The following is a 12,353-nucleotide window of genomic DNA, read 5'->3' on the forward strand; positions in this document are numbered from 1 at the left end:
TCTTAAATATTTATTTGTTTATTATTTATTTATTTATGCTACCACGAATGGCAACTGGAAATCTGTGTGAGAGTAAGACAGGATTGTTCTAGGGAGCTCTTTCTTTTTTTTTTTTGTTTTGTTTATAATGATTTTTTATTATATTATGTTAGTCACCATACAGTACATCCCCGGTTTCCAATGTAAGGCTCGATGATTCATTAGTTGCGTATAACACCCAGTGCACCATGCAATACGTGCCCTCCTTACTACCCATCACCAGTCTATCCCATTCCCCCACCCCCCTCCCCTCTGAGGCCCTCAGTTTGTTTCTCATAGTCCATAGTCTCTCATGTTTCATTAGGGAGCTCATTCTTCGGAGTTCCTATCATCGTCATCATTACATTTATTCAGTATTTATTGACAGTCTGTTCTGTGGCAAGCACTGAGGGGAGACTATAACAATGAGCAGCACTGACGGTTTTCCCCACTAATGAAGTTTACATTCTAGTGGAGGAGGCACTCACAAAAAATGAGCAACAGATTGTAGTAAGTTGCCTCCAAAATGGTTCCCAAGGATCCCCACTTCCTGGTATTTACATCCTTGTGTAGTCCTCTCTTACTTTTTACCGTAGTTGGTCTATATCATTAATAGCATATAGCGGAAGTGATGATATGTCACCTCCTGGATGAGGTTATAAAAAAAGACTTCTTCTTTCTTAGGTGCTCACACACTCTCTCGGATCACTCCCTCTGTGGGAGGCTGTATGTTGTGGAGGATACTCAGGTAGCCTGTGGATAGGACTGCTTGCTAAGGAACAAACTGAGCCCTGCCAATAACCACATGAGTGAGTTTGGAAGTGAATCCGTCAGCCCCAGTTGAACTTTGAAATGACTAACCGTGGCTAACAGGTTGACTGCAACCTCATGGAAGATTCTGTCCAGACCATCCAGCTGAGCCAGTCCTGTATTCCTGATCTACAGACATGTGAAGATATTAAATGTTTGTTTTAAGCTTCTAGTTTTAGGGATAATTTGTTATGCATTAGTAAATGACTAATACACAGACAGATGAAATAACTGCAAATTGGAATAAATGCATATACCAATCTTATGGTGGAGCAGATGCCCGTCAAGAGAAGTGGTATGGTCAAGTGCTTAATGAAATAGGCTTTGGAGCCTGAATGCGGGTTTCAGATCCTGGCTCTGCCACATACTGGCTGTGTAAACTTAGCAAGTCTTTTTTTTTTTTTTCCCCAGAATTTTTATTTATTTTTGGGAGAGAGAGAGAGTGAACACAGAGAGAAAGGGAGAAGCAGACTCCCTGCTGAGCAGAGAGCCGAGGTGGGGCTCGATCCCAGGACCCTGAGATCACGACCTGAACCAAAGGCAGATGCTTAACCAACTGAGCCACCCAGGAGCCCATTTTTTTTTAAATGTCTATTTTCTAATTTGATCATTGTAGAATGAAGGTAATAACAGTACTTATGTTAAGGTTGTTGTGAAGAGTCAAGAAGTTAAAAAGAAGTGTGTAGCCCAGAACTTGACACATTATACAGGTTTAATTAATATAACTATTGTTAATCTGCATTGATTCTTGAGCATTTGTTATTAATCTTTTTTAAAGATTTATTTATTTGAGAGAGAGAGAGAGAGCATGAGCAGGGGGGAGGAGCAGACTCCCCACCGAGCAGGGGAGCTCCATGTGGGGCTTGATCCCAGGACTCTGGGATCATGACCTGAGCTGAAGGCAGATGCTTAACCGACTGAGCCAAGTACCTCATGTTATTAATCTGTTTGACCTATTTGCTTGTGGTCTTTCATACTGGAAAATGGCTACTGGAGGTGAATGCGCCTAAGTCTGACTCAAATTCAGCAGTGCCACTCCACACTGTATTGAGCACCTACTATGTGCCAGGGACAGTGCTAGGTCCTGGAAAAAGTAGATACGATCCATGTCCCCAGAGTTCACATTCTCATAGGGGAGGCAGAAACAAATGTATTAGTGTAATTAAGGATTAATTAAGGATTCTAAATCTTGAAGAATCTTCAAGAATTCATCACCAAATGCCATTCAAATTTGGTATACTCCTTGTTATGGGGAGAAACTTAATAGTCTATGCCTAGGAGAAAATTTGAGAATCAGTTTAGAAGTTTAGATATGAAAAGATCTGTTTTAATGCTAATGAAGGCTATAATTTATACTGGGAAGACAAAGCACAGAGGAGAGCAGTAAGCTGAAATGAAGACAGGCTTTGGATCTCAGCTTAAATGTCACTTCCTGAGAGAGCCTCCTCCACATACCCCTGTTCTCTTCCTTCTCTTCATAGCACTTATCATAGTTAATGCGTATTTGTGGGTTTTTTTCATAAGTACCATGAGGGCAGGAATCTCACCTGGTTTACTCACCACTGTAAACACAGCATCTAGTTTGATGGTACATAACAGTCTCTTAATACATTTTTGTAAATGAATGTTAAAAGAGTGTTTAGAACCATTAGCATCCTGGTGGGTCATTGAAGACCCATAGAAAACTCAAGATCAGGGTGCCTGGCTGGCTCAGTCAGTAGAGCATGTAACTCTTGATCTTGGGGTTGTGAGTTCAAGCCCCATGTTTGGTGTAGAGATTACTTAAAAATAAAATTAGAAAAGAAAAGAAAACTCGGGATCAATGCAGCAGGATGCTGAGTCAAAGACTGAACTTGTGTGAGGTCTTTTTACTTCTCTAGCAAAGAGAGGTGCCAAAAAGGCCTTGATGGTCCATAAGAAGGGACCTTCTTTGGAGGACAGTACTGTAGAACTTCCTCCCCTCCACTTGATACACACAAAATCCAGGAGTGAGGAGGAGGAGGTTCCCTTGTTAGGAAATAGAGGGTAATCAGCCTTCTTGTGCTTTGAAGACTGTAAAGGATACCGGTAATCCTACATCTAACATCCATGGTCCTCCTGGCCCTTACAGGACTCCAGTTTTACTCAAGTAGCCATACCTCCCCCTTGCAACTTATGTGACTCAAGGAGCACCCACCCCATTGCCAATTCCAATTATGGTAACCCCTTTTCCCTTCTGGAATCCAAGCTTAAGTCCTCTTCACATTTGCTAGGCAGTTACTGATTGGGAGGTGGAGTATATGCCTGTGTGACCTAATTGGCCAAAAAAAAAAAAAAAAAAAACCAAAAAAAAAAAAACCAGAAGGAAGGATTTTAGATGGAAAAGAAAGTATATGGTCCTGATTGCTCCTGGTAGACATCTGGAAAATCACTTTAGTATGAATTTGAAACCTACCATGTTTACAGCAGAGCGGAGAGACTAAAAGATTGGGTCCTTGATAAGTTGTTGAACCATTGAGTTCACCAACCTTAAAGTCTGTTTTGCCTGTAGACTTTCTGTTGTGTGAGATAATAAGTTTACTTATTGCTTAAGAAGAGAGTTTGAGTCAGTTTTTCTATTATCTGCAGCCAAAATGATTCCAGCTGATGTGTGATATTTGACTTCCTGGCTCAGTGCAGCTACAGTCAGAAGAGTGGGCAAGTCACCCTATCGTCTTGGAAAAGGCAAGCAGTTGGACTCTGTGTTTTGAGGGTTGAAAATGAAAATCTGTCTATCAACTATTGCTAATGTGAATAACCAGGTAAGGAAAGGGTTTGAGGGCAGGGTTGAGAACATATTTGCATGGGGCAGACTCAGAGATCAAACTCACAGTAACCCCAGCTGCCTGGGAAGAAGGCCTAATATGGGCCTGGAAGTATTGTATCTGAAAAGCTGTGACCCTGAGACTTCTTGTGAGACACATCATGCCCTCTGTTGGAGATCGTTGTTGGCCCTTACAGGACCTGCACAACCACGGACCTGGAAAATACAGGTCGTCAAACAGCGACACCATGTGGCTATAAGATGCAGCGACAAGAGTGGGCCAATGAGACTTCAGGTCTTCCCTTCAGGTGTGTGGAAGTTGTATTTTCTGCTAGGAATTTTGGATCACTTAACTCCCCATGAGATTTTGAAAGTGGTGGGCAGGGACCCTGTTTGTAGGTTCTGAATTTATTAAGCTGAGAAATAAAATATTGAGGTGATTTTCTTTTGTGGGGAAAAAAAAGCAGTGATCATATTTGTACATGGTAGAGCTATTTTTACGGTTTTTATCTGTGTTATCAAGATGCATGAAAATTAGGCTTGAAGACACCCAAACAAAAACCTTTCCATTTTATTACTTCTTTTGAAAACTTGTCTATGGTTTCCCATCACACCCTGGATAAAGTCCCAGGTCCTTAGCACAGCTCCTAAGGCCTTCGTATTCTGCCTCTCCAGGGATGCAACATATTACTCAGTTTGGTCAGGAAGCCCTCAGTAAGTTCCATTGTATTTGTAAAGGCTTTGGGCGTTAGGTTTTAGGGGAGGACAGATATGAGCTGTACCAAAGGGGCCCAGGTTTAATGACAAAAAATAACAATAAGGTTTACTGAGCACTTGTGATCTAGGCATTATAATAATATGCTTTGAAGTTAATTTGCACATGAAGTTTTCTCTAAATATCTTTCCTCCCTGTATTGCTGGGGAACTCCTACCATTTAGAATCATTCAAGTATTCCTCTAAGTTTGCAGTTCGTGAGCTTGGCTGCACGTTGGAATCACCTGGGGAGGGGGAAGGGGGAGAGACACTACTGACAAACTATTAACACCTGGGTCCCACACTGGAGATTCTGATTTAAGTGGTCTGGGGCTTGAGCACGAAGTTTTCACAGCTCCCCAAGTGATTCTAATATGCAGCCAGGGTTGAGTCCCACAGGTCTAGGAAGACTAAAGTGGCCCATTTAGGTAATTCTTCTCTTTCCCTTCTGCGCCCTGCGCAAACTTCTCTGATTATGCCTATCACACTGTATCTTAATTTCAGAATGTATAGTCATCTCCCTAACTAGACTTTGAGCATCTCCAGTCAGCCACCTCTGCATTTCTGGAGCCTCATGTAGGGCCTGACCCTTCGTGGGGATTTGAAAATGCTGAACGGAAGGGTAGAATGTCAACAACAAACATACTGGGGTCCTCCAAATGCTAGGTGCTGCTGTGCTCAGCAAGGTCTGGAACCTAGAGAACAGGCTGACTACAGGACTAGAAGGGCTCAAAGTCACAGCTTGAGTATATTGTGTGGAGGGCAGTGTGCGGTGGCTACATTGCCGGGGCCTCATTTCCACCAACGGCCTCAAATAGATATCTCTGCGGTCTTCCCAGTAAATGAGTTTCCAGGTGGCTGCTAACAGCACCTGCTAGGCCAGAGCTTGTTGACGGTGCAATGGCAGTGCGCAGGCGCAGACCGCAAACGCGGCTCCTTCTCGTCGGCGTTACTATAAGTCCCGCCCCCAGCAGCGGAGCCAACCGGACGCGGGGCCGACCTAGGCCCCTCCGCCCCGCCCCCGCGGCGGCAGGAGAAAACAGCCTCCGCGTTCGGGGGCGGAGCCGAGGTGGGCGGTCTCGCCGCGCTCCAGCTCGCTAGGCCGGCCTCCCACGGCGCGGTAACGGTCGCAGAGGCGGAGCCAGAGGGGGCTGAGCGGGGCCGGGCGGGGCGCGCTGCTGGGGGGAGGCCGCGGCTGAGGAAGGTGAGTGGCCCTGGGGTTTCCCCTTCGGGAAGCATCCCCGGGACCGGCCTGACCTGGTCCGGGCGAATGGTCAGACCGACTTGTCGGGGCGCCCAGAGAGCGCGCCAGTTAAAACTCCCAGAGTAAGGGTTGCGGCCCCGGACCAACCAGGTTCGAGACCTGGCTCCCCGGCCTTTGCCATCTGCTCCTGTAGTCTCAGCGCCCGCGTGTCTTCTTCAGTGGCATGCGGCTGGTAATTCTGGGTAGGTGGGGGTTCAGAAGGTTCAGTGAGGCCGTGAGTGTAAGGCTTAGAACACCCGGCGCGGACTGGCTTGCGGCGAAGTTCCGGGCGATTCCTCCGTGTGCGAAGGTCGACAGAGCTGACCCTCTTCGCTTTTCAGCGGCAGGGTGTCTGAGAAGGTTGCTTGGCTGGAGAAGACCCGGAGCAAAAGGGGGGTGGATACGCGAGGGAGAAGGCGAGTAGCCCTTCCAACGGTTCCTCCGGCGCGTTCCGGATTCGGAGGCCTGCTGACGACTTTCTGCGGAGCCTAGACTGACTCTGTGAGGAACATCAGTGAGGTGGAAATGTCAGAAGGCTGAGATCTGGCGCTTAGAGACCACACGGAAAGGGTTTCTACTGCCACTTATTTTCTAAGCATCATAATATTAAGCATTGTGCAGGCATTACCTACTTTGGTTCCAATCCTCTGCATGAGTGTTTTAGTTTTTGTATTGCCAAGTAGACTCCTGCCTCCCCCGCCACGCCTTGAGGAAGAGGTGGCTGACTGGTGTTTTTGTTTTGTTTTATTACATTTAGTTTGCCACCGTATAGTACATCATTAGTTTTTGATGTAGTGTGACTGGGGTTTTTTTGTCTGTGGCTTCTGCCTCAAAGGGGGAGTGGCGTGTTCTGGCCCTTTGTGTATCCTCTCCTGGGGCAAAGTGATTGGGTGGAGATAACATCCAATCCTAACTCCTATTTCCTTACTTCTTAAGAAAATTGAGCAGCATGCTGGCATGTTTTTGGAGTAGAGCTTTTGTATTTCATTGGCAGGAGAGACTTTGAAAGCATTGCATGTTCCATTTATTGCAGTAATGTGAAATACGTGCTTTTGAGATAGCTAATTACAGATTTTGATGTGTCTCAGTTGAGAATCCTTACAGGCCATGGTTTGTTATTTCCAGCGTTTCCCCAAGAAAGTGCTGAAAAATAATTACATTTTATTGGATGATGCTTGTTAACTGGGCCTCAGACTTATGAAGAGTAAGTTACCAGAGCACTCTTGGAAACCTGGACAGTGCCAGAAGATACAACATGCTTTGCTTCTCTGCATTTGGCTTTTCATACCATGTACAAACCAACTTGTATCCTGCAACCCCTATTCCCAGAGTCTCACTTCAGGTGTGTTATGGCACTGATTAAAGCTATAGCATTTTCTTTGGCGTTGGAAAACATTTGGTCTCTACCTGTGACTTAAAGTTCCAGATCTGTGTCCTGCCCCAGCTTATAGTGGGGGAAAAGCCTGGTGCCTACTATCAGCGCACTAATTTCACAGCGTGGACCTCAATAAAGGAGGGCTTGATCACAGGTGGAATTGAGATAGTTTTTCTTCCTGCCTTTGCCTTTTGTGTTTAGTGGTATTAGTCTGAGAGTGCTTCATTTTAGTACCCTTGCAAATGAGAATATTCTATCTTTGTAGCCAGAAGTCAGAATTGATAATAGGTTATGATAGATTTAGACTGCCAGCTAAATGTTTCAACAAAGCAGGGAAAGAAGAGAAGGGTGAAGACACATGGTGATGAGTGTCGAGTCCATCAGCGGTTACTTCAGTTGTTCCCACTTTGGTTGAGTGGTTACCAGTACCATAGATGTCTGCTCTGGGAATAACACAAAACCATTCTTACTAGGAAGTTGAACATTTTAAGATTTTGGTTTCTTTATCTTTTTGAAATCTAGATGAAGATCCAGTTTCGGACGTGAGACTCACTGGGTGATCATTTCATTGAGATCAACTTGAATGACCAGGTGAAAAGTGCAAGAGGAATGTGCTATGACTGAGGTATGTCTAACGTGACAGGTAACTCTCTGAATGTTGAGAGACCATGGAAAAGACCTATTATTTGTTGAATACTGTAATAGATACATATATATCCTTTTGATCTCCTGATAATCCTAATAGGTAGATATTTTAAACTCAGGTGAGGAAACTGAAGCCCAGAGAAGTTAAGTAACTACCCTAATTCACATAGCTGGTCACCAACTCTAATCACCAACTCTGTCCTGCTCTGAGCCAGACACTGTTCTATTTTCTTTTTATATTAACTTCTAATTTCCATAACAACCCTTTGAGCTACGTACTTTTACTATCCTCATTTTATGGTAATGAGATCAAGGCACAGAGTCATTAGGATTTTCCTGGCTATTTGGCAGAATCCACAATTCAAATCCAGGCAGCCTGGCTACAGAGCTATACCAGCTTTCTTTTGATTAGTGTTTTTGTTACTTTTGTTTTTATTGTTATTTAGTAAAATCTTTTTATTGTAAAATGAATTTTTATTTTGAAGTCAAACAGAAAAGAACACATGTACCAAATGTGTAACTTAATAAATCATTAAAATAAGATGATACCACTCAGATCAGGGTGTAGAACTGTGCTCACCATGCCAGAGCCCCTCCGTGTCAATCACAATTACTTCTGTACTCCCGTTAGTAGCCATTCTTCTGACTTATGTAGTAATTGCTTTCTTGTGTTTGAGTTTTTTTCATAAATGTATATTTCTAGACACTATAGTGTAGCCTTGCTGATTGAAAAAATTTTTAAGAACTTTTTAAAAAGATTTTATTTATTTGAGAGAAAGAGAACGAGTGAGAAGAGGGGCAGAGAGGGAGGGAAAAGGAGAATTTCAAGCAGATGCCCTACTGAGAGTGGGGCCTTATACAGAGCTCCATCTCATGACTGACCTGAGCTGGAACCAAGAGTCAGGCCCTTAACCAGCTGAGCCACCCTGGTGCCCCTTAAAAACTCTTTTAAAATAACTTTGGGTTTTCAGGGCGCCTGGGTGGCGCAGTCAGTTGAGCATCTGACTCTTGGTTTCGGCTCAGGTCATGATCTTAGGGTCATGAGATTGAGCCCTGCATTCAGCTCCATATTCAGCCTGGAGTCTGCTTGAGACTCTCTCTCAAATATAAATAAATCTTTAAAAAAAAATCTGTAGGTTTTCTCTCTCTTCCTTTCTTTCCCTTATAATTTATCTGATGCAGAATCTGGGTTTGACCTATATATCCAACGGTCTGGATTTTGCTGATGATAAATTCATGTACAGTTCAATATGTTCTGCCCTGGGTAATTCCTGCACATTGGTAGCTGGATCCAGGACTGGATCAGACTCAGATTCAGTTTCTTTGGCAATTCTCTAAGTGGTGTTTGGCAAGACCATTGGAGGTGCCCATGTTTCTTTGTGATCTTAGCAACTTTTGATACTTTGTGCCTGTATCTGTTCATTTAAGGTTGCAAAATACTGGTATTTTAATTCTGTCCTGTTTTTTTTTTTCTTATTAGTTGGCATACTAGTCCCTTATCAATCATTTGGATACACAGCTGTCCAATTCCTTTAGGAAAGGCAGCATAAATGCTTGATTCTTTCCATTTATTTACCGATTTTCAAGATAATAAATTGGTTCCTTATCTCCTGAAGACTGTTCTTTTAAAAAACTCTAATGTCAGTATAAGGTCATGAACTTAAATGTATTTGCTGGGTTTTAGTTTATTGTAATCATTATCATTATTGAAGCTCATGTTGTCTCGTCTTTGCTCTGGGGGGAGCCTATTTAAGCCTGTTCTTTTGATTTGACCCTTACTAGTCTGATTGCTTGTTATTGGATAGTTTGAATGTTCTGTCCCAAATGTCAAATCATCCATTTCTTCAAGAAACTCTGGTTTTTTTCAGAGGGAAACTGCATTTCAAGGTCATAATCTGTATGCTAGGGATCCATAGTCATTGTTTGAGGCTTTTCAGTAGACAGAGCTAGAATACCTGCATTTGTCTATTTAAATAGAGACACACACACATTAAAGATTAAGTATCTCATGAGTTCATATAAATACTTCCAGTACAAATTGAGACTATAGAGCTTTTATTTAATTTCTCCATTGTATTTATAACCCCATTTTTCTTTTTCTTTCTTTTTTTTTTTAAAGATTTTTTTATTGTTTGGCAGAGAGAGCACAAGCAGGGGGAACGGGGGAAGTAGGAGCAGGCTCCCCACTGAGCAAGGAGTCCATTGCGGGGCTCGATCCCAGGACCATGGGATCATGACCTCAGTCGAAGGCAGATGTTTAACTGACTGAGCCACCCAGGTGCCCCTATAATCCCATTTTTCCATACTGAGGTTACTGGTTCTTGAGAACATAGGAGATGATAATCTCGAGAATTAATGATTACTCCTTTATCTCATATTACATACACGACAGTATCAGAGTTATATTATTGATATCATCACTAATATGATCACTGAAAACATTAAACTCTGTGTTTTTTGTTTACGTTCTTCCCATTCTTCCCTCTTTTTAAAAATAGTGGTACTATATCTGCATTGTCAGAGCCTGCAGTTATTACATATTCTGCTTTTCTTCTTTTAGCCTTCATTTATTCTTAGTTCTACAAGTATATTTAATGCTCTCCACTAGTGTTTATGTTGATGTTTTTTCTAAAGATTTTATTTATTATTTGAGAGAGAGAGCGCGTGCACACGCATGCGAGCAAGAACAGGGGGAGGGGCAGAGGGAGAAGGAAAAGCAAACTCTCCCGCTGAGCAGGGCACCTGAGATGGCTCTGGATCCCAGGACCCCGGGATCATGACCTGAGCCGGAGGCAGATGCTTAATGGACTGAACTGCCCAGGTGCCCCTGTGTTGATGTTAAAGACATCATTTTGATTACCTGACGCTCCTTTATTAGGTTCCTCAGGAAGGAATATTCCCTGAGTTCTTGTACGTGGATAAAAGTTTGTGTTCTTGTACTTGAAAGTCAGTTTTGCTGATATAAAATCTTTGGTTCACATTTCTTTTCCTTGAGTTTCTTAAATATATTACTCTTTTTCTTCTCGTATAAAACATTGGTATCAAAGCCAGATGATAATCTAATTTTTCTTCCCCTTTTAAGTCATTGTTCTTTTTTTCTAGATGACCAAAGAATTTTTTCTTTGAAGTCTAGTTATTTTATTAGGATGGGTCAGTGTTCTCAAGTATGTGACATGCTCTTTCCATATGTAATTTCAAATGTATATATTTTTTCATTTCAGGAAAGCTTTATTTTTTAAACAGCTTTATTGAGATATACGTGATATACAATAAGCTGCACATATTTAAAGTGTACTATTTGATAAGTTTTGACATACATATACACCTGTGAAACCATCACATAATCAAGATTGTGCATATACCCATCACCCCAAAAATTCCCTTGTTCCCCTTTGTGGTCCATCTTTCCAGCCTCTCATTCCCCTAGCCACCACTGATCTACTTAGATTAGGTTAGTTTTTGTTTTCTAGAATTCTATATAAATGGAGTCATACAGTATGTAAATCTTTGGCTTCTTTTACTCAGCGTAAGTGTTTTCTGATTCATATGTGTTTTTGCCTATATCAATAGTTTACTCTTTTTTTTTTTTTTTGAAGTTTTATTCCTGTTTATTGCTGAGACGTATTCCATTGTATGCATATACTAGTTTGTGTATCCATTCACCTTTGATGGATATTGAGTTGTTTCTAGTTCCTGGCTATTCAAATAAATCTTTTAAGAACTTTTATGTACAAGTTTATGTGTGGTCATATGCTTTCATTTCTCTTGGGTAAATACCTACGAATGGAATGGCTGGGTCTTAGGTGTATCGTTAACCTTTTAAAAACTGCCAAAGTGTTTTTCAAAGTGGTTGTCCTATTTCACATGACCATCAAGCAGTGTATGTGAGTTCCAGTTCCTTCATGTTCTCGTAAACAGTATAGTCTTAGCCATTTAAATCGGTGTATTGTGGTTTCACATTGTGGGTTTTGTTTTGTTTTGTTTTAATTCCAGGGTAGTTAACATACAGTGTTATCTTAGTTTCAGGTGTACAATACAGTGATTTAGCAGTTCTACATATTACTCAGTGCTTATTAAGATAAGTGAACTTTTAATCCCCTTCACTTATTTCACCTGGCCCCCCCACCTCCCATCTGTGAACCATCTGTTTGTTCTCTGTAGTTAAGAGTCTGTTTTTTTTGGTTTGTCTCTTTTTCCTTTGCTCTATTTTGTTTCTTAAATTCTACATGAGTGAAATCATATGGTATTTGTATTTCTGAGTGACTTATTTCACTTAGCATTATACCCACTACCCATGGGTACCCATTATACCACTATACCCATGTTGTTTTATAGCCGGATAATATTTAATTGGATATATATATTGCATCTTTTTTTTCCATTCATCTGTCAGTGAACACTTGGGCTGCTTCTGTAGTTTGGGTATTGTAATATGCTATTGGATATGTAATATGCTATGGATATGTAATATGCGATAAACATAACGGTGCATGTATTCCTTTGAATTAGTGTTTTCATATTTTTTGGTAAATACCCAGTAGCATGATTACTGGATCATAGGGTAGTTCTATTTTTAATTTTTTGTGGAACCTCCATACCGTCTCACACATTGGCTGTACCAGTTTGCATTCCCACCAGTAGCGCCCAGTACATCCTTGCCAGTACTTGTTTGAGGTTTTGATTTTAGCCATTCTGAGAGGTATGAGATAATATTTCATTGTGGTTT

The 12,353-nt window shown here is 41.8% G+C and overlaps 1 protein-coding gene across 18 annotated transcripts in view; it reads left to right on the forward strand.

Moving 5' to 3' along the window:
- Nucleotides 1-12,353, forward strand: part of CEP70 (centrosomal protein 70) — a 76,993-nt gene that overhangs the window by 3,433 nt on the left and 61,207 nt on the right. For 10 of the 18 annotated variants that reach the window (XM_044383434.3, XM_048216032.2, XM_048216026.2 and 7 more), the window contains exons 1-2: nucleotides 5,480-5,568; nucleotides 7,505-7,607. The gene's annotated coding sequence lies outside the window, so the exon portion shown is untranslated. Of the gene's footprint in view, nucleotides 1-3,435; nucleotides 3,609-5,479; nucleotides 6,950-7,504; nucleotides 7,608-12,353 lie in introns of those variants that run through there. The other 8 variants (XM_048216018.2, XM_048216023.2, XM_048216021.2 and 5 more) reach the window with 7 other exon arrangements.

The sequence above is a fragment of the Ursus arctos genome, unplaced genomic scaffold (assembly GCF_023065955.2).
Source record: "Ursus arctos isolate Adak ecotype North America unplaced genomic scaffold, UrsArc2.0 scaffold_20, whole genome shotgun sequence".
Taxonomy (NCBI): Eukaryota; Metazoa; Chordata; class Mammalia; order Carnivora; family Ursidae; genus Ursus; species Ursus arctos.